Raw genomic sequence first — 25,882 nt, forward strand, 5'->3', positions numbered from 1 at the left:
CAGTGCTGATAGTTATATGAAGCCTCCTCTGTCACTGTGCGGTAGACACGTTCTGCAGTGCGTCTACACTTCCCAGCTGCTGTTACTGTTGTGTGCTGGTCCATAAATGCATGCGTGTCAGATGTGTTGCAGTGTGTGCTTCATTCTCCTCTGGAGAGCTGGGAGTTGATGCCCACACTGTGGCAGTGCAGAGATGGAGGAGCTGGCTTGTCCAGAATTGATGTCTCTTGAAGGCGTTTTGTTGTTGCTCACCCCTGCACCCTAGGGACCATTAAGCTGAAAATAATTGGCTCTGAATCTCCTCCCTTCATCGATCCTTTAGAGTCAGTGAACTCTCCGAGACACAAGCGCCAGCGTATTCAGAGACAGAGAGAGAAATGTACACACACTCTCACGCACATATATAAACCAACAGAGGGAAGGAGGGAAGAGTGTGTAAGAGTAAAGAAAAGAGTAAGAGAGGTAGGCACACAAGGGTTTAAACACCAACAGTCAGCAGCTCAATACCAGGAAGCACATCGTCTTAGAATAGCAGTCACTGGTTCTCAGCGGAGGTTAAATCAAGTGAATTTCTTCATCTCTGAAGATGCTATTTTTTCCTGAAGAGGGCAGGAACAGTGTCCCTAACACTCCTGGACCCCCATTTATCTCCAGTGACAGTCATACTGGCCTCACATGTCCTCCTTCACTGGTGCGGTTCAGACCATTCTGCCGCCAACAGAGGGAGCCCCTGCTTTACCACAGACGTGAAGCCTGGCTGAGGAGAGTCTCAGACCTGTTCAGACGAGTCATTTAGTCCTGAAAAGAGCTTTCAAGTTGTCTCAACACTCAGCAAGCTGTTAATGGACTATGTTTTATGTACTGTTGACTGTCTAATTTATATTTCAGATTCCCTCGTTTACGTAATGCAAGAGGAAATGTGATGTAAGATGTTGTTATTGTGTCACTTAGTCCTGAATTAACAAATGTCAAATGCTGCGTGGCCATGGAACAAACTGAAAACAACGTTATCAACATATCAAGCTTCATAGCTAAGTGTTGGCACAGTTCCTTAAAAGCTAACAAAATTAGCTTTCATTTAAAGTCTGATCCCAAAATTCAAACTGATTTCACTGTAGTTTGTTCTGCAGTAAATCCTCTGAGAAATCCCATCCTCTCGAGTGTCTCAATCAGCCAGTCTGTTCAGTTTGATCTTTGTTTGCTGACCGTTGGTGCTGGGTGTAGGGTGTATCAACTTCATACTGCTGCTGCTAGGTTAAAGCTAGGTTTGTTTGTTTTTCAAAACAAACAAGCTTAAAGAAAATGTAAAGTAGAACTTCTCAATGTTACGCTGAATAAATGAACAATAAAGGTTCTCTAAGATAAAGCTTAAAAAAGGTAAACATAAATAGCTGACAAAAAAAAAATAGCAAAATAGCTGAAAAATGTCATTTCTTCAATTATTGATATATTTTTTTTTAGTACGGTCAAACAATAGTTTTTTTAAAACAGGTTTAATGGGCTGAATTTTAATGTTTAATTATAACTAATCCCATTTATAATTGCATGTTTGAAATTCCAAACATTTAGCCTATAAAACCATTTTTGTGAAGCTTTTATTTTGTATTTCAATTTGGGTTTTTTTAAGGGTGATTCGCTTCCTGTTTGGATTCAAACCTGCGTTTATTAGAAGATAATGAACTTCTGATGGTTTCAACATTCACTGAAAAGAGTGAAATGTTTGCTGTCACATGGGGGATATTTCATTGGACCCGTCTATTTAGCCGTCTGAGGGTTCTTGAAGTGAAGTTCATTCAAAGGTGCAGTCGTTCGTTTCAAACAGTCCAGACAGGTAGACACTGCAGTGGCCTAACTACAGTACGGTGCAACGAAAAGGGACAAAATAGCACGTGATTATCGCAGTTTAAAAAGTGTTCATCCCTGACCTCATTTGCATCATATTAAAACTTTAATGCTGACAGAACTAAAACAAACACTGAAGAACTCAAATTTTAACAACAACATTGCACACGGTTACAGCTTCATTGGAGGATCTGTTTGCTATCTGGAGCCTTGCTAAAACACAATCTTACTCACTATCCTCTGCATGCAGGTTGCTTGCTCACAGGTCAGCTTGTTATTGCTCCCAAATCTTCAAATGTTGCTGTGTTGTCAAAAGCAATACAATATACTTTAGTTGCCTCTTTCGAGTCAATTGCTGATGCTGTCCTGAAAGTCAATTTTTTAATGTGCAGGTGAAGTTAGGTTTCTTAGTCTCGAGGTTGTAGATGATGATTTAACAGATGTGGGATATCGATCCAGAAAGAGGACTTCTTTAAAGAGCGAGACTTATATTAACTGAAGTTAGTTATATATACAAATATATTAGTTGCTTGTCAATGCCTGATAATATTACTTTACAGCAGCCCTCAAAATCAAATGAGAAGCTGGAGGAGTTCCATGGACATATTTTGTGTTATAGGGTCACTGATCAGGAAGCTATATCTAATGAGTTTGAGTAGATTAAGCTGCAGTAACACGTTAAAAACACTAACAAGCACAAAGCAGGAGGATTGAAGAATTTAGAAGAATCCAGTGAGTCACATTATACAGATTAGGTCCTTCCTTATTTGCTGCAAGCACGTCTGTGAATCCAAGAAACAATCGTTCAAACAAGGGTTCAAATTAGAAGCCTTAGCGTGCCTTCAATCTATATTTCTGCATATCTTCAATTACCTCCTTCAATCTTCATGTCGTCAGGTCTGGATTTAATTAAATCTAGGTCCATCTGTCTTCATCATTTGTGTGGCTGCTTGAGGAACCTGCGTGCCGGCACCGCCGTCATCAATACGGGCGGATGGAGGCTGCTCTCGGTGAAGAATTGATGGCCACTGAGGACACAACAGGGGGTGTTCATCTTCAGTATCATTCACTCCCTCTCTGGCCTTTACAATGCAGAGTACTTCATCACCATGAATATGGAATATATTTACATACCCTGTCCATCCATAACGTGACACCAAGGTAATTAGTTCTCTTCATATTCATACTTAAGAGATGACATGAATAATAATTCCGTCCCCACCATTGGAAATAGGTCAGGGATAATTGAATTTGTTTATCGTATTTTCTCCCATTAAGAGTAATCAGATAAGTAGTGGGGTACGGCCCCGTGACAGAGTCCTCCACCACTGATGAACCATCACATTAATTGAAGTTAATGGGCAGAGCGGAGAGCGACGGGGTGAGCGGAGAGCGAAGGAGGGAGGCTGCATGGATGAGTGCATCGAATGAGTGGCAAAGGGAGGGCCGAGTTCATCCTCCTTGTTCTTCCAGGCCAGGACGAGGGCGCTGCGTATGCACAGGAGCAAGCTGGGTAATCAAACACAAAAACTGCCCCGCATCAAATATTTACAGAGATTAACTCTTCACAAGCTCTCTGCAAAGTATCGAGCCTGTCCAGTGTGCTGTGGGAGGAGCTCTTGCACTCTCAACTCAGTGAATGGTGAGCTCCAAACACTCCAACACTTGTCTGTGGTAACACATCAAGTTCTCGCTTGTCCATGTGACAAGCATGAACATCTGATTGGTTCTTACTGTGATGTCGTTTCAGGGTATCAGGAAATGTTTCATATCCCAGAAGTTTGTACGACCAGATATTTCACTAAACCAAATGTATTGAAATCGTGTCAGAGAAAAATTACTAATTTTTTAATTACTTACTAAATTAAAAAGCACATTTATCCCTCCAAAAACAATCTAATGGAAGAAACATGAACAAAAGATTTTTGAAAAGTGTCACCTGTGACTGAAATACTGGTCCTACTTTTGGATTTTATTTAACTATGGCCTCGGTACACTAAGAATCTTAACATACATACAACATACAACGTTACATAGGAGTAGCTTTAGGATCAGTTTAGCAGTTTAGACAGGATCCTGCAAGAAAAAAACATCTTCCACAGCTGTATTGCAACAGCACCCTGGATTTCAGTGTTTCAATTAAAACATATTAACATGGTAGTATTGGATGTGTTATTATTTCATGACATATAAATCAGAATGAAAAAAAACAACACCATCTTACTGTTTCTTGCAATACAAAAGCAAAACAATAAAACCGTTTATTGATAAATAATCCTGAGTCCTCCTCGCCATCCTCAGGCGAAATGCAGTCAAAACTTGAGTTCAAGTCCCAGTGTGAGTCGGCGATGGAGTCCAAGTCGAGTCAGGGGTCTTGAAAATCAGGATTCAAATTGGACTTAACTCTGGGTTTTGGTCTCACTTGTGGTGCGGCACTTGGTGTTCGCACCCCATGCACAGAGGCTACACTCCTCCAGGTGGGCGACCTGGGTTCAAATCCTGCCTGTGGCTCCATGTTATTCCCCACTCTCTCTCTCTCTCTCTCTCTCCCTGATTGATGACTATCCACTGACCTGCCTCTCCAAAAAAAGCCCCAAAATGATTCTTTTAAAAAAGATAAAGGCACATTTTTGGACCAGAGTACTACAACAGTGGTGTAGATGCTGCAAATAGAACAAATGTGAAATAGTCATACAACATGAAAGCTGATGTTGCCAAATCAATCAATAAATCATATTGAAAGTGCACCAAATAACAAAAAGGGTTTATCCTCGAAAAGCAGGTTTAGAGAAAATGGCCATTTGTAACTTTTAAGATAGCAGACTGAAAAGAGAAGGGGAAAGTTGTGCAAAGAGAGCGGAGGATGACATGTGGAACATTTTGAGTGTCAGACATGTAACCCTGGACCGTCACAAACTCTGTAGCATCTGCACATCGGACTATGATTCGAAACCAAAAGTTTTACCAGGACCACCATAAACAGTCCCGTTTGGCATGTCATTCAAAGAGAAATAATTTATCTATTTTATTCAAGCACTAGTAGAACTAGACACAATGAAATGACTAGAACAAGAAAGCACAACACCATTATGGGTATGAAGTTCATAAGATGCATTAATGCAAACAGACAGAAAGAGAAGAGGAGACAGTAGCATGATGTATCAAGTCTTCGTAGTCTAGGGGCCTTATATCTGACACCTCTACATCCCATAGTACTTTTAGAGACTAGATACCATATGGACCTGGATTCAAAACAGTTAGCATAACAGCACTTTTCCCTGTCTATTCTTTTTAATGGTCTGTTGAGCAGATAGTAAAATGTCCATTTATTGCCAACTGTGGGAGTATCCAAGGGCAGGTCAGCAATGATAAAGATACATTCAACAGAAGCATACCCACACAAAACCAGCTTTCCTCATGTCGGGTATGAATCTACTCTAACTAGCATTGAGTGAATGATATCCTTTTGCCACTAGCTGGCCGGCAAGTCATATGACATCCTCTGTTATTGACTTAATGTGGCTGTAAAGGGTCAAAGTCAAAAGTCACTTCAGAAGATAACACTTGGGCCTCACTCACATGCAGCAGCCTCTCTGTGAACACAATCACAAGTAGTATGTCATAGGCCATTTTTCTGCCATTGTGTGTCATGTTATCAAAGACCATCTGCTTTTAATTTGGTACATTTATTCATCTGTTTCCATTTATTTTGCAACCATAGAAATAATAGTCTTTTGACAGTTTCTTTTATGGCCCTTGTGATTCTAAAGCACCAGCTTTAACAATCAAGACAAAGACCTTCTGCTGCAGCACAAACGTTATTGAGAACACCTGACTGAGGCAAAGTGAGATAAAGTCTATATGAGGACTGACTGAACACCTCTTATACAGCCCAATGCATTTAATGTTTTGAAGCAGAGCTAGTGTCAGCCCAGCTGTATTAATGATTGGCACAAGTATACATGGTGCATTGGAAGTTGCCTGCTGGTGCATTAATTCAAATCCAAGGTCTCAATGACATTGCTGGAAACATCTAAGTCAGGTTGTTTTCTGAGCCAAAGAGAACCTATCTTCCTCACAGTAGAACAAATATACTACGACAGGACAGCAGCTAATGTGCCTTTCAACCTGGTAATGCTGATGCTTGTACTTAGTCCTGCTCTGACTACACAGTTTGTAGGCCGGTATTCAGTACAGTGTAAACAGCACATAGACTGCTTAGTCCCTTGCAAAGACTGAAAGTGTAAACAAGTCTGCGCTATGTATGATTGGGCAGGTGATCTCTTCTGCTTTAAGGGGAGGTTATTATGGATCTCTAAAGTCGCCATAGACACTTAAAAAAAGACGATGCATAGCTGCTATATTTGGTTTCTGAGAGAAGCATTATTTGAGGCACAGATAAGGAATTAAAGTGAACTCAACCATGTACATGGCATGAATACAGTTAGTGTCGCCTCTATCCTTGTTGATACCTCCCTATGGTTGCTAGTTGTAGATCATAGGTCAAATCACCTGATACTATACCCGAACAGTCAACTGCTTCATTTAGTAAAAACACAATTTTAAATATGAACACCATGCTGGGACAAGGGAGACTTTTGGAAGGTAATAAACTATCTGAGAAGTATTCTCCTGTTAGGATCCATTCATTTGATCCTCCTTCGAGCAACCAGTGCAGTTGCCCCCTGCTGGCTATTCACACTGTTCAAGGCACCTCAGCATTTACTTTACTTTCAACACCAGAGGCCAAGCCCACTTCTTATACAAAGTCTACATTGCAAAGAAGAAGTAAGCCCCCGCCTCCCGTAACTCAAACTAGTATGAAAATATAAGAAAACAAGTGCCAGAGATAATTGACAAGTGATCACTGACAGCTGAAGATCCGTCGCAACGGCCATTGAAAATCAGAGATGGAATCGACGGGAAAAAACAAAACAAAAGCAAAGGAATAAGACCATATGTGCCACATGAAGCTCTGGAGCTGTTCAAATCCTGCACAACTGTACTTACCTGCCAAGCAAGGCAGAGGAACACTGCCGCCGTAACAAGCTTTGACGGGGATCTCAGGAAGCAGCAACACACACAACAATCAATAGGCCAGCCTCGGAGGAAGAGCATAGGGGGGAGCCAGACTTCACAACCAATCTCCTCTGAATGCATTAGAGTGCCTCGCTTCCAGCCTCACTCTTACATGGCTTCATTTATGTGAGAGAAGCACTAAAGAGGAAGAGCGTGGTGACAAGTCGTATGAAGAGAGGTAAACCACTGACAGAGAGAGTTCTTTGTGGAGCTGATCTGTTGAGAGAGCTCGAGCTCCACTCGTCTATACTCACAGCAGGCTCTGCAATGCTTCCTGGTGGCTCTGTCACTTCCCCTCAGGCTTTGTCTCTGTGTGTGTGTGTGTGTGTGTGTGTGTGTGTGTGTGTGTGTGTGTGTTTGTGTTTTCATGCTTCTATCATTGTGGGAACCAGTTTTAGTTTTTTGCAAGGAGCAAATTTATGCTGCTTCTCAAATTGTTGAATATTTCAAGGTTCGGTTCAGGGGCAGGATGAAGGTTTGCTAATAAAAAATAACGTGGTTATGTTTGGCATGGTTGGGTTAGTTATCTCTACACCTGGTGCAATAATTTCAGTTATGTGAGCAGTCATCTTAACGACTGTATTTTAAGATTGACAACAAAGCTCCACCTTCTACCTTAAAATGATACCTTGGTTGCTTTGCAGTGATTTAACTTGAAAACCTTATGGACAGCAGTATGCTAAAGTTGTTACCTAGTTGAGTCACCATGATCTTCCAGAACAGTGGACAATCTATTTAAGCTCCGAGCCTCCCCCAGAGATGTGCATTATGGTATAGACAGTACTCTTTCTTATTTCATGTACAAAAAGCCAACATTATTCCACCATGAGCAAAGCAATAAGCAACATTTAGAAAAGTAACAGTGGCAAGGAAGAAGTTCATGTAACAGACAGAAACCCTGAACAGAACCAGAGTCATGTTGAACGGCCGTCTGCCGAGACTGTTGTGTTTTCAAAGTGTGAGAAGATGCAGAAAGAAAGCGATGCACAGCAGAGCAACCTCAACGATAGATGCTACACACTACAGTTGTTCCAAATGCTTTTCATCCTGAATAATATTTAATTGGGCTGAATATCACTGTGCCAATCATCAGTCTGTAAGTGGCTGGAAAGTTATCTTCATGTAGCTTTTAAAAATATGGTCTGTGAAGATTTAAACACTAACCACCACTCTGTAGAGGCATTACCCAAACGGAAAGCTTTGGTTATAAAGAAATGGAAGCTAATGCAAAAAACCCTGTAACTCTCATAAACACCCAAAATGCCATTTTTTACAGCAGAAACATGGTTAAGAAAAAAAAAGGTCTAAATATCTCTTGCCTTGTTTGGCACACTACAGGGAATTCATTCTCTTTGACTCATCTGTTTTGATTTGATGCAAAGGTTAAGTGCCAAGAATTATTATACAATGGTCAGTTCTGATACAGCAGTCTGATTGGACAAGAGGAATTCAATGAATGACTTCACTACACCCAAGCCAGGAGTTCTGAATGGTGCTGATAATCCAACATCACTCCCTCTTGGGAGATATTGCTGAATTAGGGGTGTGGCTGATCTGACTGATGTGCAGCTGTTGTCCTCAGCTCCAGCTTTTCTCCTGATCAGAAGTTGACTGGAAGTTATTTTGAAACCACGGTGGATGACGGAGACAACATTTCTAACATGGCGATCGCCACATCGTTGGGCTTCAAAAGTGCGCTTCAGAAAACCACTGGGTGATGATACTGACTTTATGTCCATGTTTTATACAGTCTATGACGCTACTCCAAAACCAGCAGTAGGGCAGTGGGAAGGACAAGGGTGCTCAGCTACTCCGGTTGCTTTCCTGTGCAATTAGAAAATCCAGATGTAAATCAGCATGTATTAAACTGTTTTAGATATCACTCAGATCACTACATTACTAAAAGTCTACCAGTGATTGCATTTTGTTTTTTGCATATTGTGATGTCATGTCATGCTTCATATCCCTCAAATCTGTGCAAACTCAACTACAAAGGTCAAGCAGTCATTAAAAGCGATCAACTCAAGTTTGAGAATTGTGTCATCCTTTGAGACTACAAAATTTGAACTTTGAAATTTAAAATTGTTATGCTATATTTTATTCTCACTAAGTGAGGTTGCCCTTCAGACTTAAGTCTAAAGGTGTAACGACTGATAAACTGAGTAGAAATGCAGTAGCCACATTGGTGTTTTTGCCAACTGTGATGTCATTAGGATACAAATTCTGTGTACCTTTAAAATCTGTAAAATCTAACCTCTAATTGGATTATTTATAAAACAGTGGCCTGAGGCAACCATTCAGGGTTTAGGGTAAAATAGCTCCTTTAAGATTTTTAAGAAGCACACATATAGAGTATGTGTGTGTGTGTGTGTGTGTGTGTGTGTGTGTGTGTGTGTGTGTGTGTGTGTTAGGTTTACATGTGCTATGCATGTACAGTATGTATTTGTCAGCCTCCTGTTGTGTAGTGTGCTGTATGTACAGCGACCTCTCTGTAGCAGAGGTTCAGTAGGTTGCTGTCAGTGACATGGGGGGCCGGTGGGTCTCCAGCAGCGTTGTCTCAGCCCCCCGTAACCCAAGGATGACCTCTCCTAAGTAATTACCGCTGTCACTGTGTCACCCCGCCCTGTCCCCACCCAAACAACATCATTGGCGTGGCGATGGATAGGTTGATGCAACTAATCACTGGCAGCCCTCTGGACAACATGCCTCCCCAGCTCTCCTTCATATCACCTCCCTGCTTTACACGCCTCTGTGTTCTGCATCCTCCAGTTCCACCAGTATGTATTTGCATAATTTTTATCGCTAATTGTTGTGGAGGATGGCTGTACGTTGGACGGTCACGGCTGTTGGAGGTGATTTTAATAGGGGAGACACCAGATAATGGCAGTGCCCTCTCGCCCCCGTTTGTGTCCGAGCCTCATTAGGGTGATCAGGGAGTGCCAGTCAGAGAGGGCTGCACCCGGGGTGAAAGGGCACATCACAGCACACTTATTTATCTAACAATGAATGTCATGGAAAATTTCACTATGGTCTCGTGGATGCAGAACTTTCTTTTCTTTTTTTATCCTAAAAGAGTTTGGAAAATATGATTTCCATAAACAGAAAAAGGACAATAGCTGGGGTCTATAAATCCTTTCCTGACCCCTCATTTAGTCCACCCACATGTTAGACAAAAACAGTTGGTTGTATATCATATAGGACATATAGCAAAATTATTAGTTCAACAGAGGAAATAAATAAGTCTTAGCCTAAGTCTTGACAACTAACCCAGACCTTCCACCAGATACGTGTGCATTATGTCTTCTCCGGTCCGTCTGAGTGTTGAGACAAAGGAAGTCCCGCAGTCATTTTACAGATTTACTACAATATATGTGGTATAAAACCGTAAAGTATACAGACTTGACATCTTACACCTACTAGTACATAACATAAATGAAATCAGGAGTCTTTTTTAATGGGGTCTTAGGTTAACACTGTTAGTTGTTGATGCTACACCTTTTCTGTGATTGGTGTTGCCTAAAATGCCAGATTTTTTTTTGTTGGCACATTTGAAGAAAAAAAAGTTGCATTAATTTGCCATGTCTCAAGACTTTTTTTTTTTTTTTTTTTTCATGTAATCCATTACACATACAGACATCTGCTCTCAGAGCAGTTTGTCTTTTAAACTAACTTCCAGTCAATTTCCATGTCAAGATTTGAAAACAGAAATGTGTAAACATTGAATACTGGTCTGGTAAATCATACCACGCTGAACACACAATATACAGGTATATGCAGATGTAACCAGTGGACTTCTGTGTTGAGTTGTTTTAAATTATGCTGTCACACAGGGTTTCTTTTCATTCACCATTTTGATTATTCTCTGTTAAAGAGAAACACCGACACAAACCTTCAGATCCTATACAGCACACAGTAGCATACCTGACAGTGCACGCAAAGTGACTTAACCTGCTCTGCACACAATCAAACCAATATACCAACAACTAAAAGACACTGAAACATTGTTGGGAAAGAAAGCATGCGAAAAATAAAGGATGGGTAAAGTTCAAAAATATGGCAAACATTAAACAGGGTATCATACAAAAGTGTAACGAGAATGGGGCTAAACAAATGTGTAAAAAATGACCAAAGAAGAAGAAAACAAAAGAAAGAGAGACTTCAAACTTCAACACAAGAACACCACAGAGCTGTGAAATCCTCTCTGTTTCCTGGGAATGAAGTAAATTACATAAGTCGTTCTTTTAGGGGGCGGCTGTGGCTCAGTTGGTAGACTCGTTCGTCTCTAAACCAGAAGGACAGGGGGTTTGATCCCCAGCTCCTGCAGCAACATTTATGTGTACTTGGGTAAGACACCTAACCCCTGGTTGCTCCCCCTGCTTTGTCGGTGGTGTATGAATGCGTAAGAATGGGATTAGTTACTTCTTAAGGTCGCTTTTACATAGCAGCCTCTGTCATCAGTGTGTGAATGGGTGTTCATGTGTAGGAGTGATCTGGGATGCCAAAGCATCAGAAGAATAGAGAAGCGCTAAAGTCCATTTTCCATATATTTAACTTGCAGAGATTGGTTAAATGTTTGCATTAATTTAAATGAAAGACAACAAGTGACTTCCTGAAGCGACTGAACTTTGCACCCATCCACATAGTTTCTATTTTACTTCCTACAGCCTGTGAACACACTTGATAGAGGATGATTTGTAGTTTTTCGACCAGAGTGGCAGAAAAAGGCGTCATAGTACTTTGTGGATAATTGCAGTCAGAGTGTGATTGCCGTGTTCACATATGTCCAAATGAACAGGTCCAGGGAGGGAAACCTTCCCCTGTTTGGGAACGACTTCTCACATGGTCCAGGTGTGTCACCCTAAGATCTTATTTCTGGCTTTTTCAAACCAGCCTTGATCAGCATTTTGACAAATACACCTGTTTTGGACTCTACATCTGTGTGCAGCCTTTAGCCTGCTTTCCTTTCGTAGCCAGTTTGATATGAAAAGTTATCAGGTTGAGAACAGTAGTAGAAACTCCAACTGCCAAGTGTAAGAATAAAGTATTATTCAGTCAGGTCGTAGAACTCCGTTAAAAGTCTAGAGATATAAGAAAGTTACAATATTTAATTTCAAATATCGACTATTTTTCTTATATTCTTTTCCCCTAAAACGTTGGAAAACACTGAATATGTGTCATAAGTGAAAGTACAAAAAACAAGCATTCAAATTTAAATTGTCTGTCTTATCCCCCCGTACGAGAGGTGGTCACATATTGACAAACTGTGTGATTAAGAATGTTACTTATTATTCAAGGCAATAGCAGGTTCAAGTATCGACCTGTTTTTTTTCTCCCTCTCAAGCCCAGCTGTTGCTATCAATTATCAATTTCCATAACCTTCCGACTCTCCCGGGCCCCCGAGGCTGTGCGGCAGCTTCAGGCTCCGACAATGCTGTTGCTGCACTGTCGGTTTGTAATCAGGAAGTTGACCCAGGCACACAGGAAGAGAGGTCATATATTAATGAGATCCTTTGAAAATGAACACTCTGGTTTTTAAATCACTGTTTGCCTTAACCATTTTTGTTTTAATAATAGTTTAAAGAGATTGATTGCAAAATCTGTTATTCCACCCCCTTGGTCCAATTTTGAAATGTCTCAAACTGCTTGAAGGATTACCATAAAAATCAGTTTGAGCAAATAAGACACTGCAAAAAAAACCACAAAAAAAACAGCACATTTAATAAGGCATCGATAAAAAACTACAATTAAAATAATATATATGTTTTAATAATTTTACCAAATAGGAGCAGAAAATAGTCCCACCTGCCTCCAGGTAAATGAACCTCTCCCTCTCTCCTCTAATAACAATACTGATAATACATTTTATTTGTTTATTTAAGTTTAAAAGAATAAAATGAAAATATGTAAACCATCAGAAAGAGAAATTTGCAGAAGGCTTTTTTGAAAAGGTGAGTTTTAAGACTTAAAAGCAGCTGTAGACTGTGGGGCCTTCAGCTGGTCAGGGAGACCGTACCACAGTCTTGGGGCAGCAGCAGATAGAGCCCTATTGCCCATGGTGCAGAGCTTAGTCCTTGGTGTTATGAGGGTGTGTGAAGTGGTCTGTTTTTGGGGGGGGGGGGGGGGGGGGTGGTCCTGGATGTATGGTTGGGAGATCCGTGGAGGCCCTGATGGGTGAGGAGGGAGACCTTATACTCTCTGAAAGGATACTGACAAAAGTCAATTTCTGCAAACTTCCTCTTTACTGTCAAGCTTGAGAAGAAGCTTGTCAAGACCTTCTAATCTGATCGGACGGAGGGTGAATGGTTAACATGCATGTGTTTTTCTTCTTTTTGGACCAAGACTTCAAGCAGCCTGCAAGAAATCACCTCAGAGTGAGACTGTTTTACCAAAAGTAAAAAGTAAAACAGCAGGGAGTGTCAGAACAGATGCTGAGCTATGTGTGTTAGAGATGAACAGTTGGGGTTCAGATTGGAATCACACACTAATAAAGTTGTATCATCACTTTTTAAGAAATATGGTAAACAAAGTGATGGTAAACCATGTTGCAACCTTCGAAGCTGTAAGGTAAACCGAATGCAGACGTACCAAAATCAGTTCTTCTGTTCTTTAAATTGCCAACAAAAGCTGTCAGTAAAGAAGAGGCAGTCCCCATTTAGATTTGTAAAGGTGAGTCAATCCCATTTAGATTTGTAAAGGTGAGTCAATCCCATTTAGATTTGTAAAGGTGAGTCAGTCCCATTTAGATTTGTAAAGGTGAGTCAGTCCCATTTAGATTTGTAAAGGTGAGTCAATCCCATTAAGATTTGTAAAGGTGAGTCAATCCCATTTAGATTTGTAAAGGTGAGTCAATCCCATTTAGATTTGTAAAGGTGAGTCAGTCCCATTTAGATTTGTAAAGGTGAGTCAGTCCCATTTAGATTTGTAAAGGTGAGTTCATCTTTATTTAGATAAAAGTTATTAAGACCAACTTCAACATGTTCACAGCCTAGTTAATAACAACGGTTATGGCATTTTCAGCTAATCTCTCTGCTAATAAAAATTGTATGGGCAAGTTTTTTTTTACACATCACCAGTTCAATTGACCTTATTTCTTAAAGTTAACATGATATGGTGCTTTGTGCCTGTTTTAAAAGGAGAGTCTGCTTGGCGTCACTTAATGGGTAACGTTGTGTTACTCACCTGCCTCTTGTGTTTGAGTTGTTGGTTCACTTTGGTGTACAAATATTATAAGTATCTGAGCAAGCTAGCTGCATGTTGAACCGTAATAATTGAAGAATGTTTAATGGTTTATTTCTATACATTAATAAGCAGGTATTGGTGTTTGATGTTACTGTAACCATGTTGTAAGCTTTGTTTCTCAAACATTGATTTTTTTCTACACGATGTCCTGGAAATAAAGTCAGACATGAAAAGGATGCAGTTCATGTTGTTCAGTTGCATTTTGCTGAACCATCCAAGATTTGTGCAAGCGAGTGGTGACATCAGATGAGCTTGTCTACATTATAAACAGTCCTGTTGGGCCCTTCTGTTGGTTTTTCGACTGATTAACGTACGGCACCAACGTTATATGTAGGACACTTGAATTAATCTTTGTGCCTGAAGCACAAAGGGCTCAGTAATGAAATGCAAAAGATCTATATGATCTTCAATTTATCCACTCATGGTATTTGAAGACACTGCAGTTACAGGGTGTCTGCGTTTCAGGTGACTGTTGCCATGGAAGGAAACTTTGACTGCACACAGTTTGCACTTAATGTGTTGTAACTTCTTCTTCTCTGTTTCGGTGAATAATGTAAATAGGAGGAGCGATTATGCCCCCACCACTTCCTGTAGTGAACTGCAAGTATGGATGAGTTTTTACCAGCCAGTCTTTGACTTTAAGAACAAAAAAATAATATGACGAATCTGAGATTTTTATAGTCAATGGAATCGATTATGTCGACCAATCATTGCAGCCCTACCTGTGATCCAAACTTTCAGGCACAACAGCTGGATAGTGGCAATAAAAAACTCTACTAGACTATAGTGACATTAAAACTCCTCAAACACTGAGTAAAGTCTCTGTGACTAATGTTTTAGTACTTCTCGAGACCACTTTTTGAAGGTTTCAGAAATGAAGCCTTTCTACTCTGCCTTGTCTCGGTCTCAGGCTGGGTGGATCCTGGATTTTAAATCAAGACCGGTCATGAACACCACTGATGGGCTATGTTTCCACATCATTCCTGTCATTTCAAGGAAAGCTATTCGCTTAATTCCGAAAGAACAAATTACTTCAAATCATTCATAGTTTTATTTCATCCCCAGTTATATCCGTAACCTTCCCGGTGTTACAGTCGAAGTGAGTGACACGCTGGCTGCACAAGTTGATGAATTTTCAGTGATACGTGGTCTTGGTCTTGACTCGGTCTCGATCCCTAAATATGTTTGCAAGTTGTTTTTATGTGAATACTTGCTGCTGTTTTTATGATGAGCCAACTGCAAATAAATGGCGTTCTGATCTGCACTGTAAGCTACAATTTGAATGACAATAAGTAAAGTTGAAGTCTAAATGTCTTGGTCTCAGAGCACTCTGGTCTTGGTCTTGGTTCGAATGGTCGACAACACTTGTGACTAAGTTCACTTCATATACTCCATCTTTGCAGCATAGATTTGATTGATTTTAGTATGACGTAACCGTCTACATTTACTTTGAAGTTGTTTGAGTTTGAAAAGGGGGCTTTACCTGTTCAAGGTGTTAACCCTCAAGTATATCATGGTTTTTGACACAGAGGGAAATAGAAGTATACCTCACACACCAAACTGCTTTATTAAAAGCAGGGGGTGATGGAGGCAGTTGGGGCTGGGTAAAATCGATGGCCGCTCCCCCAACCTCAGTCAGTGGAGAGTTAAAACGCTGTTAAACTCCAGCCGAGCGGACGCCCTCTCTAACCAACCAGCCTCCCTCTCATTGATTTTTTATTTAGCTTCCAGCAGTGATATGTCTTCCAATGCACACAGAACACACCGAGCCTCCACTGCCTGTCAACACATAAATCAGGCCCCGTTGAGCCCGGCTTGCCCACTGAGCTGAGAGCAGTCTGTTAACAGAATTAAACTCTTATTTAGTCCTGTTTCCAGAGTGCCGGGCCAAACAAAGCTCTGACAGCAAATGCAGCGTTACGCACTGCCAGGATGAAAACACAACACAAAATTAGCCTCAAATGGGGTTGTTTGTTTATCTGTTTGTATGGACTAAAATCTAACAATGAAACGGTGGTTAAAAGGGATGTAGTCTGTTAAATCTTATGTTCAGCACTTTGGTCAGCAGTGGTTGTTTTGAAGTGCTTAACAAATACTAACGTTGGATTGGATTGAATAAATCTGTTGCTTAAAGTAAATGTTAGGTCCACATTATATACTTTGAGCTCTGATTTAATTTCATAAGTTTAAAAAAATTATCATAAACTTTATGATTATGTTTCAACAGGAAATGAGGCAGAACATGCTCTGCAAACAATCACTGAACCTCTTCTAGTAAAACAATTATCAGGACACATCATGCAATGATCACAACTTCAAGCAGTCTCCACAAGCTGTTAATGGAGCGGCTTAGTGCTTTAATCTTTCAATGATGTTATACAAGCAGGATTGCCAGGCCATCAATGGGTCATTTGACAAGAAACCCCCCACATCCACTTACAATTTCAAGATGGCGGCCATTTTTCAAAATTGAAAAGACACCACCTAAATGGAGCAGTTAAAGAGATACTTCACCCATTTACATGAAGCTGTGTATCATTAGAAACATGGTAGTAGTGTTGAATGGTTGTGAGTCCAGCCCTCATTTTGCCCTGAGACGAGAAAAATATGTTTTTCTTTGCCTGGAAGTTTTCTTCATGTGATGCAAAATGACAGATTTTTATTGATGCTTCACCTCTTTTTAACTGGCTTGTTTAAACAACACACACATGCACACACACACACACACACACACAAACACACACACGCACGCACACACACACACACACACACACACACACACACACACACACACACACGCACACACACACACACACACACATACATACAGACAGACATGCACCAACTTTCATCTTTGTGACAGATCTACAGAGCCTCAACAGTCCATGCTCTTTCTACAAGCTTATCAAGAAAAATATGGCAAACTTCTTCAAGCACAAGCCATTTGTCAGTGGAAGAAACTCAAGTACATGTGGGGACAGGCACTGATGTGACATCCATCACACTGGAGATCAGTGAAACAGGATGAGGAGTGGGAAGTCTTCTGGACTCCACTTCCACCAATTTCGGAGAGTTGGACAACTCCCAAAGTTGTCCAAATATGAGTGCGCCAAGGCTTGTACTGGAAGGTGTAAGTGCTTCATATGGACTCAGTTGTACATGCCTATGTAGTTGCCACTTTATTTTGCCAGAGTTATTCCCTGTTGTACTCTTTGTTTTTAGCTGTGGGCCAATGCCTCGGCTTCTCCTCGCCAGTTAGTTAGTTCCTTATTGTTTGAGATGCTTTCCATTTGTCATGGTTCTGTGGCTGTGTCAGCCAGAGCTGCTGTTGCTTCTGGATCTGTACTTATTGTCATTCATTATTAGTCGTTGCTCAATTATTATTTTGAAGCACTGTCCGTTTAGCTGCTTTTGTACCTCAGTGAACTCTGAGAACTATGCTGATGGTAGGCAACTCCTGAAAAACTGGACAGGTAGTGGGTGAGAAGTCTCACAAAACACAGTCAAAAAAACTCTCTTGACAGAGTCTTTTGAGGAACCCAGTATATTTCCATGAGAAAATGCATCATTTACAGATGCTCATAGCAGGCAGTCATACTGAAAAATGGCTGCCATCTTGAAATTTCAAGTGAATGTGTGCAGTTTCTTGTCAAATGACCCTTTGAAACACTTCATGGCAATTCTCATGCTTGTATCAGCAACTAAATGATTTCTTAAGCCTAACTGCCCCACTAAATTAGCAACCATCTTGGAAAATCGCTGCCATCTTGAAATTCCAAGTAGCTGTGGTTTGTTTATTGTCAAGTGACCCACAGAGACTGCTCATGCCAATTTTCTTGCTTGTATCACAAAATGAACCATTATAACACTTAAATGTTCCACTAAGGTGTCGGCCATCTTGAAAAATGGCCGCCATCTTGAAATTTCAAATTTCTCAGACAATTTTCTTGTCAAGTGACCCATGGAGACTGCCCATGCCAATTTTCGCGCTTGTATCACATCATTGTAAGATTCTAATGAAAATGAGCATTCAGATAGAAAATAGTATTACACTGACCGGTTGACAAAAATCTTATGGAACGAATGACAGAGGGTTGAGAGTTGTGATTGGTCCTTTGATCTATTTAAATCAGTGAGGGCTTTCGTAAAACTCATTGTAATTCAGTGAGTTCATCAGCGTGGTCAGAAACGCGACTCTTTAACATTTTAAGATCTTTGTACTTCTACAGCATTAGTTTAGTGCATGCACGCCTCCTTGTTGTCAATCAGAATGGCAGGTAGTCCTTACGTTAACATAATCAGCAAAGTCAAGCTATGGTTATAGCTTGTTTGGGCCATTTATTGGCACTATTGATCATGTCCCAGTATAGTACCGAGCACGAGGGAAAATTTATTTATGACCAAAGTGTGTTACTGTTACCGCATTATACTGTATATCGTTTTGAAAGACTTCTTTGAAAAATTGGATTTAGTACCATTCAGGTCAAAATATTTGTTATGGCCAGTCACGTAAAGAAATGATACACTTAACGAAGATCCCCTGTAGACAGAAAGAAAGGGAAACATTTGATTAGAAAAAAATGGCTTCCCACAACCTCCACAGTAACCCCCTATTCACACATAGTTAACCTAATGGTACTTTACTTGGTGTTTTGATACAAACCATCTTGTATGTTTTGTTTGTTTTAATGGCTTTTATTAGAAGAGGACAGAGTTGGAAGAGAGAGAGTGTAAATCACTGTAGATACAGAGAGAGGCTTTTGCATTATTTTCAGACCTTAATTGCAATTCCACCAAATCAGGTTTAGTTCAAGGACTGAATGTTGATGCAAAAGTTAAACCAGTTCCTAATATTCTTGGTTAACCCTTCTGTGTTTGGAGCCATACTGTGCCAAATCTGCTGTCACTCTCATCATAGAGAATGATGAACAGTATTCTTTATTAAACAGTGCTGATGTCACAACACCGTTTTGAATCCGACCACTTTTACCTGGGGGAGTAAAACATAGAAGATGGATGTATAAAAAAGACATGACCTTAAATCATAAAGACAGACATTATAAGTGAGCTAAGATGTGGTTGGTTATTCGCAGTACAATTCTATTATATGTACATTTACAACGATGGCAAATGATTTAAGGTCCCCACATAATACAAGGTGCTGAAACTGATCTTTGTATGGACCTTTATATGCAGCTAAACAGGACTGGCAGAAAAGAAGTGGCAACACAGATGAGAAAGTATTTCTTTAAAAAAAAAAAGCAAAAAAAAAAAGTTTTTTTTGCGAGACATTGTAAAGATGATGGGGACCATATGACACCAAATATCACATCAACTGTGAAACCCTGAGCAGGCAGCTGAGGTAGGCTGCTCTTACAGCTTTGAGTGATGTTTTCTTGTACTCACTGGATTGTGGAATAACAGCATCCATCAAAACCATTTAAAAATAGAGGAATTTGGCCAAAAGTTGGTGAAAGCTTTCACCGTTCACCCCAGAGACCAATTTACAGTTCAGTCCCCGCAGCAGTGCTGCTGGCTTGGCGAGGTGCTCTATCCATTATACTGAACCTTGTTTGTGGGTGGGAAGATGGTGAGGGATCATGTCCTTGTTGCTGCACTGGTGACTCCCACTGGTTGTTCAGGGGTGCTTGTGCAAAGGGCACACAAGTGAAGATCTTTACTGGCAGAGGAAGAAGAAGCAGCTGGCAGGCGAAAACAACCTCAGAGTGTTAAGCATGCAAGTTCTTGACATCAGGGAAAGAATCTGTACAACATGTAAAGCTCAAAGGTTGTGAGATACAGTTGAAAGCTCTGAAGCTCTGGTAACAGGACCTTTGAGCTGAGATGATTTTATTGCATGCAGATTTGAGCAGTTTTCTTGCAGTGCACATTTCACTTGTTCTTGAGTATATTTTTCAAGCAGAGGAAACTTTATTTAACTCGGATACAGTCCAATGTTTCAATTATGAATCCACAACACAACCTGTAACATTTGAGTTCTATATTTTCTCTATTGAGTGTTTTGTCACAAACCAGGCTGTACAAACAGGAACACCAAACAGTGTTTAAAGTTATTTAGGATTATTATTTTATTTTACACTGAGGCTAATCATCCAAATCTAGGAATGTGCAGTCTGTAATCCAGTGGTGGTTCCAATGTTGAATGTTTGTGTTGACCGGAGAGCCAAAGTGAGAGCCATCTGAAATACTCAGGTGTATTTTATCAAATGAAGTGGCTCCGCCCCTCTCTACCTGAAGGCAACCTGAGTGGGGAGAAACACAAGGCAGCAGGAAGAGCACTGACAGTCAAGGGTCATCACCATAGACATATACACTAGACGCCTCACCGACTGGCTGGAATATACGTCGCCGTGTCCGCCATCTTGCGAGGGTCATTTGTCAAGACTTCAGCAACGATGCTGCATCACTGCTCTGCTTGGTGTTGTAAAAACCAGCAAAATAACGACAATCGACTGCATGTAGTGACCTTCCACGGGTCGGAAAAAAATAGCTTTTTGTTGTTTTTGTTGTATTTAACTCATATAACATTAGCTTGCTGTTGATCTTTCCTCAGCTCCTGCAGCTTAAGACTCTGAAGACCTGCCATCCCTGCTCTCGTGTGTGACCACATTTATTTGCCCACACGTTTTGGTGGCCTTGTGGACAATATATCTGACATATATGTCAGGGTTTGTTTTGAGATGCAGTTTAAGGATGCTGTCTTGTGGTGTGTGTCGTGGTAGCCTGGTTACAGATGCTGCACCTTCCTTCTGAGGAGAAATATAAAAGCTATGTAATATGTAAGAATAAATATGTATGTAATAGATATATATGTAATCTAAAGATAAATGTGTAAAAATACATCAAAATTAATCACAGTCACAGATAAATCACAAAAAATGTAACCATAAACAAGTATGTAATGTAATAATAGCTAAATATGATATTGTGTGTAAATATATGTAAATATATATATTTGTTCTACAAAACATGTTATAACGTTTGCCATGATGTACATGTTCATTGTACATAAATGTCACATTGTATGTACATAAACTCTTTTACATATTTTTGTCATGGGCTACATCATATTGCTGCTGAAAAAGGAGAGTACAACAGTCCCAATATCCAATTTGCAAAGTTTTTCCATTTCCTCCCAATACTTTCTAGTATGCTCCATCCATAATTATAAATAGATTACAAATAAATGCAATGATTCTTCACAGTCACGTAAATGTATATTTTTGTGGTTTCAGAAACACATCGCTGTCACATTGACTTGTTTCGGTTGACAGGGCAGACTTGATCCTCACAATATGGCGGCCGCTTTGACGTGTCGAAGCGGTGGGCGGACACAAGCTCCGCTGCGTTTAGTGTATATGTCTACGGTCGTCACAGTCTCGACTCTGTTTTACAAGTGGTTGTTTAGACCTCAATTACACCGTCGTGAGGAGGATTCCATATCTGAAACAACTGGCTGTGTCACATGGACATCGTACCTGCATTAAATCAACAACAATATTACACACTTTCGCTGTTATCGCTGCCCTCACAGCTTGTTGTAAGTCAGCTGACAGTTACAAAGTGTGACAGAGTCTGTGTTGGTGGCAGTTCTGTCTGTCGATTTGACAATAAGGTCTTCACCAATGAGTCTAGGAAAAACTGCAAGTCAACCATGAGTTATTATTCGAACTCAAACCATGAAGCTTTATTTCTAACCAAAGAGAATATGTCATGTTCATATGAAGTCAAGAAATCAGACGTCAGAGATTTGTAAGACTTCCAAAAAGCATATTGCTGTACTTCGAAAAATACCCGAAGGCTTATTTAAAATGTAATTTAAAGTGACGCTAAAGAGCACTGACACAGATGATCAGGCTAATATATGGTGCAAAATGTTTTCTTTAGTTGTGTAGGAATCAATGTGCTCATAATACTTTCACATTGTTTGGAAAATGTTGAACTAAACGTTAACATTGAAAACAAGTGGATGCAACGAGTACCCTCTTTTGCAATATTTTTCTGGTTCAAATATTGTTGAATGGAGGAAACAGAAACATTATGGAGTTTTGTTGGAGTTAGTTTTCAGGGTAATGAAAGTGAGTCCAGTATATACACCATAAAACATCTGAAGGTTTGAATACTAATCATGTATACCATGGTATACTTTTCATATTACTTCCATATGTACTTTCTTTTTTGGCAGCGATTTAAAGGGCATTTTGAAGAACCTATCGAGCTCTTATGTTCCCTAACTGGCAATTTCCACAGGATCCATGCAGTCCTATACCTCCGCTGTGTCTTAGGGCCACTCAGTCTTCATCTTTTATCTCCTCTGTTCAACTTGGTGGGTTCTTGTAGTGGCCTGTGTCACATATAAACTCAGCGTGGTGCTTCTGGCACATGAATTTAGCGGACACAGGAGCATTGACAGACGATCAGCTCCTACATGCCTGGATGGAGTGCACCACACTCCCATCCCCTCGAAACCGCCAGAAACAGCCGTCACAGTTATTAACTTTAAAGGCCCCATATTGTTCTTTTTCAGAATCAGAATCCGTTTTATTGGTCATGCATGTATCAAGCAAAAACGTTTATCAGAGTGACAGCCTGGGGAAGAAACTGTTATTATGACGGGTTAAAGTTTGAACAGTTTTTGTCTAGGGTGTGAGGGGTCTGCAGTGATGCCACCTGCTCGTTTCCTGAGCCTGGTTTTACATGGTCTTTAGTCTTTTGTGTGTTTTCCAGGTGTCTTGTGCATGTCTCGACACATCTATGTGCAAGCAACGAGCACATCTATATCTGCAGAAGCACAGTTTCTCCTACCTCCTCCTGTTAGCAGTAGCAATAGTCACATGACACGCTCTGTCCCGAGCCCCTCTTGTTGAAAATGTGTGGAGTGACATCACAAGACAAAGGCGTCACTGATCCAAGCCCATTGGCGCGTTGTAGCAACAAACTCCCCTCTGACTGACTGTAGCATTCCCAATATGGTAAAAGGGGCGGGACATATCCAAGAACAAAACTGAACGACTGACCAATTACAAGAGAGCAGATTGGCCGACCAATCACATAAGACTTGGCACATGTGGGGACCCTGCTTATGGGGGATTCAGAGCGTTAGAAGTGCCGGCAGATGAGAGAGCCTGCATGGAGCGGCAGAACATGCAAACAGACACTTTTTCCGAACATTAGTGATTGTGAACGTACTTTAGTAGAATCATAAAGTCCATATATGAATCCCAAAAAGGGTATAATATCAGACCTTTAAAGGTTTGTAAGGGAAATTTAGTGGAGAATCGACAAGCTCCAACAGGGGAGAGGGTTGGAGGTGTGTCGCTGGAGGAGAGTGGAGGCATCAGATTAGCGGCGGTGACGGCAAACAGCCGTTTGTTTGTTTGTTTTGGTTTGCTGCTGGTGTTTAAGAGCAACATCTATTGGATCAAAAAGTCGTTCTACTTTAAGACCGTATAGCCTTAGCAGAAGCCAGTGAAGTCTATTTAGTCTGGTTTTTCCTGGTCTAAACGTAAAGAACATTAATTATTTTACAATGAAGCAAACATCGGTGGAAGACAAACAAAAGAGAGAGAAGAAAGAAGGACACAAACACTGACTTAGCCTTGGACTATCCACTGATTTTTAAGGCGGCTTTTATATTGTCTACTATTTAATGCTCCCATGACATTAATTAAAACATAACATGATATTAGTGTTTCCTTGGATGCTTATTTGTTTTTTAACACTTTGGCCTGGAACTTAGCAGGAAATATGAATTATGTGTATATAGGGGGAAGACGTATGGTGAGGTCGTTGAAATAAAAGTTTTGAACAACAAGACTTAATACAGGAATCTGTATTATTGCATATAATTAGTATGTGTTTGCCAATTAAAAAGGGATTTTTTTGTTTCCTTTGGTTGCATTCTTGTAGAAGATAAAAGAAGGCAGATCAGTTGCAGCTAATTGTAGCACTGCTGGCCTTGGATTACTGCACAATCCACCGAGCCCCACCGTGCTGTAATCCTTCACACAAAACAAGCACGGCCAAAGTCAACATAGACGAATGCATCTCTGAAATCTCATAAGAGAGTGATTGTGATGTAAAGCAGCTAAAACAGAAGTAGGACAATGTGGGGTCAGGTCTCACATTCTTGCTTTCAAGGTCCAAAATAAGCTCAACTGAACATTACGGGCGATTAAAGTAGTGATGACTTCAAATGGAGTCCAGTTTTCTTTCAAGAGCTTCGAGGGGAAAGTTGGTTAACCTTACAGTTTACTGGTTTCCTGGAACAAAATGATCTCACTTGTATATATATAAATATATGTATAAGTGTTTAATGAATCCATTGTTCCCAGCAGAGTGCCGTGCTCTTCGCAGAACGTGGACTGACTTTAACAGATGATAAAAACGAGAAGCCGACAGCATCTGAAGTGAGAAGAAAAAGCATTTTTTTGAAGCAACACTGAGCATTACAAACTCCCCTCTGAAAGTGTCTGGGTCACAAGAAAGCACCTTTCTTGCCTTTATTGCGTTGTGATTTACAGCAGTGTGTAAAAACTTAACAGATATACTGTAGGACAGTGCGACACGACCTGATAGAATACAATCAATAAAAAACAAAAGAAGTCTCTGTTGGAAAAAGATTACCCTGGAATGGTACATTAGCTATACTATAAAAGTGCTGTAGTGCTTCCTTAAAGTGCAGTCATGGGTTAAACCAGTGGTTGGGATACTAAAGTGGGTCACGGAAATGTGTTCAGTGGGTCGTGGATGTATACCTGGGAAAAAAATAGTGTCAAAAAGTGTATGCAGTAGTGTTTAAACATTTTTGTTGTGTTCGGTCATTTTGTTCTATCACATGGTTTAAAGTGTCTGAGATCCAGACTGCTCTATTTTTCAACAAATAACTCTGATTGGTTAAAAAAAGAGATTTGGGTCATGATTTTGCATTGAGAAGTTGTCCTTGGGTCTGCACTGGTTGAGAATCATTGGTTTAAACAATATTAAGGATATGAAAGCTTGTATCTGTTGCTCTTGGGCCTGTGCAGCCTGAACCTCTGACCAGAGGACAGATTCTTCCATGGCCACAGATCAAGTGATGGATAAGCAATGCTATCTGGCAAAATGCTTCTGTAAATGTACTGTAATTTACTAACAGAACTGTGAGAGTTAACACATTTCACATAATTAGATTTAGACAAGTGTGGGCTCGTGCATGTATGGAGTAGAGAGACTTGATTGGTTCACAAAAACTCGAACAGAGTGCCGCCATTGGTCAAAGTTTTTACCCGTTTACAACCGCTACAGATTTCTTTCGTTCCTTCTTTAGATCACATGAATTATTAATTACTGTCATGATACCAAACTACCAAAATCTTAAAAAGTCCATCTTGAGAAAATGACCTACCCTGCCTTTAAGATGTACCATAGCAGGGCCACAGCACTGATCCAAGGCTTCTTTCTGTAGCCACAGTGATTGATGAGAATGACACCGCTGCGTCTTTGAATGACTCATTTCACTTCAAAACTAAAATTCACCTTGTGATATCAGACATGTCACTTTTTTTTACCACGCTCTATCATTGTTTTCTTGAACTTTTTGATCCGTACCGTTTCTGTTTCAGTGGTTAAATTAACGAGACAACCTGCTCATCTGCTGGAAGATCCTTCTTTTCTGTCCAATCCAATTATCTTTGGATAGTACAAAAACACAAAACGAAAG

The sequence above is a fragment of the Symphodus melops genome (assembly GCF_947650265.1).
Source record: "Symphodus melops genome assembly, chromosome: 1".
Classification (NCBI taxonomy): Eukaryota; Metazoa; Chordata; class Actinopteri; order Labriformes; family Labridae; genus Symphodus; species Symphodus melops.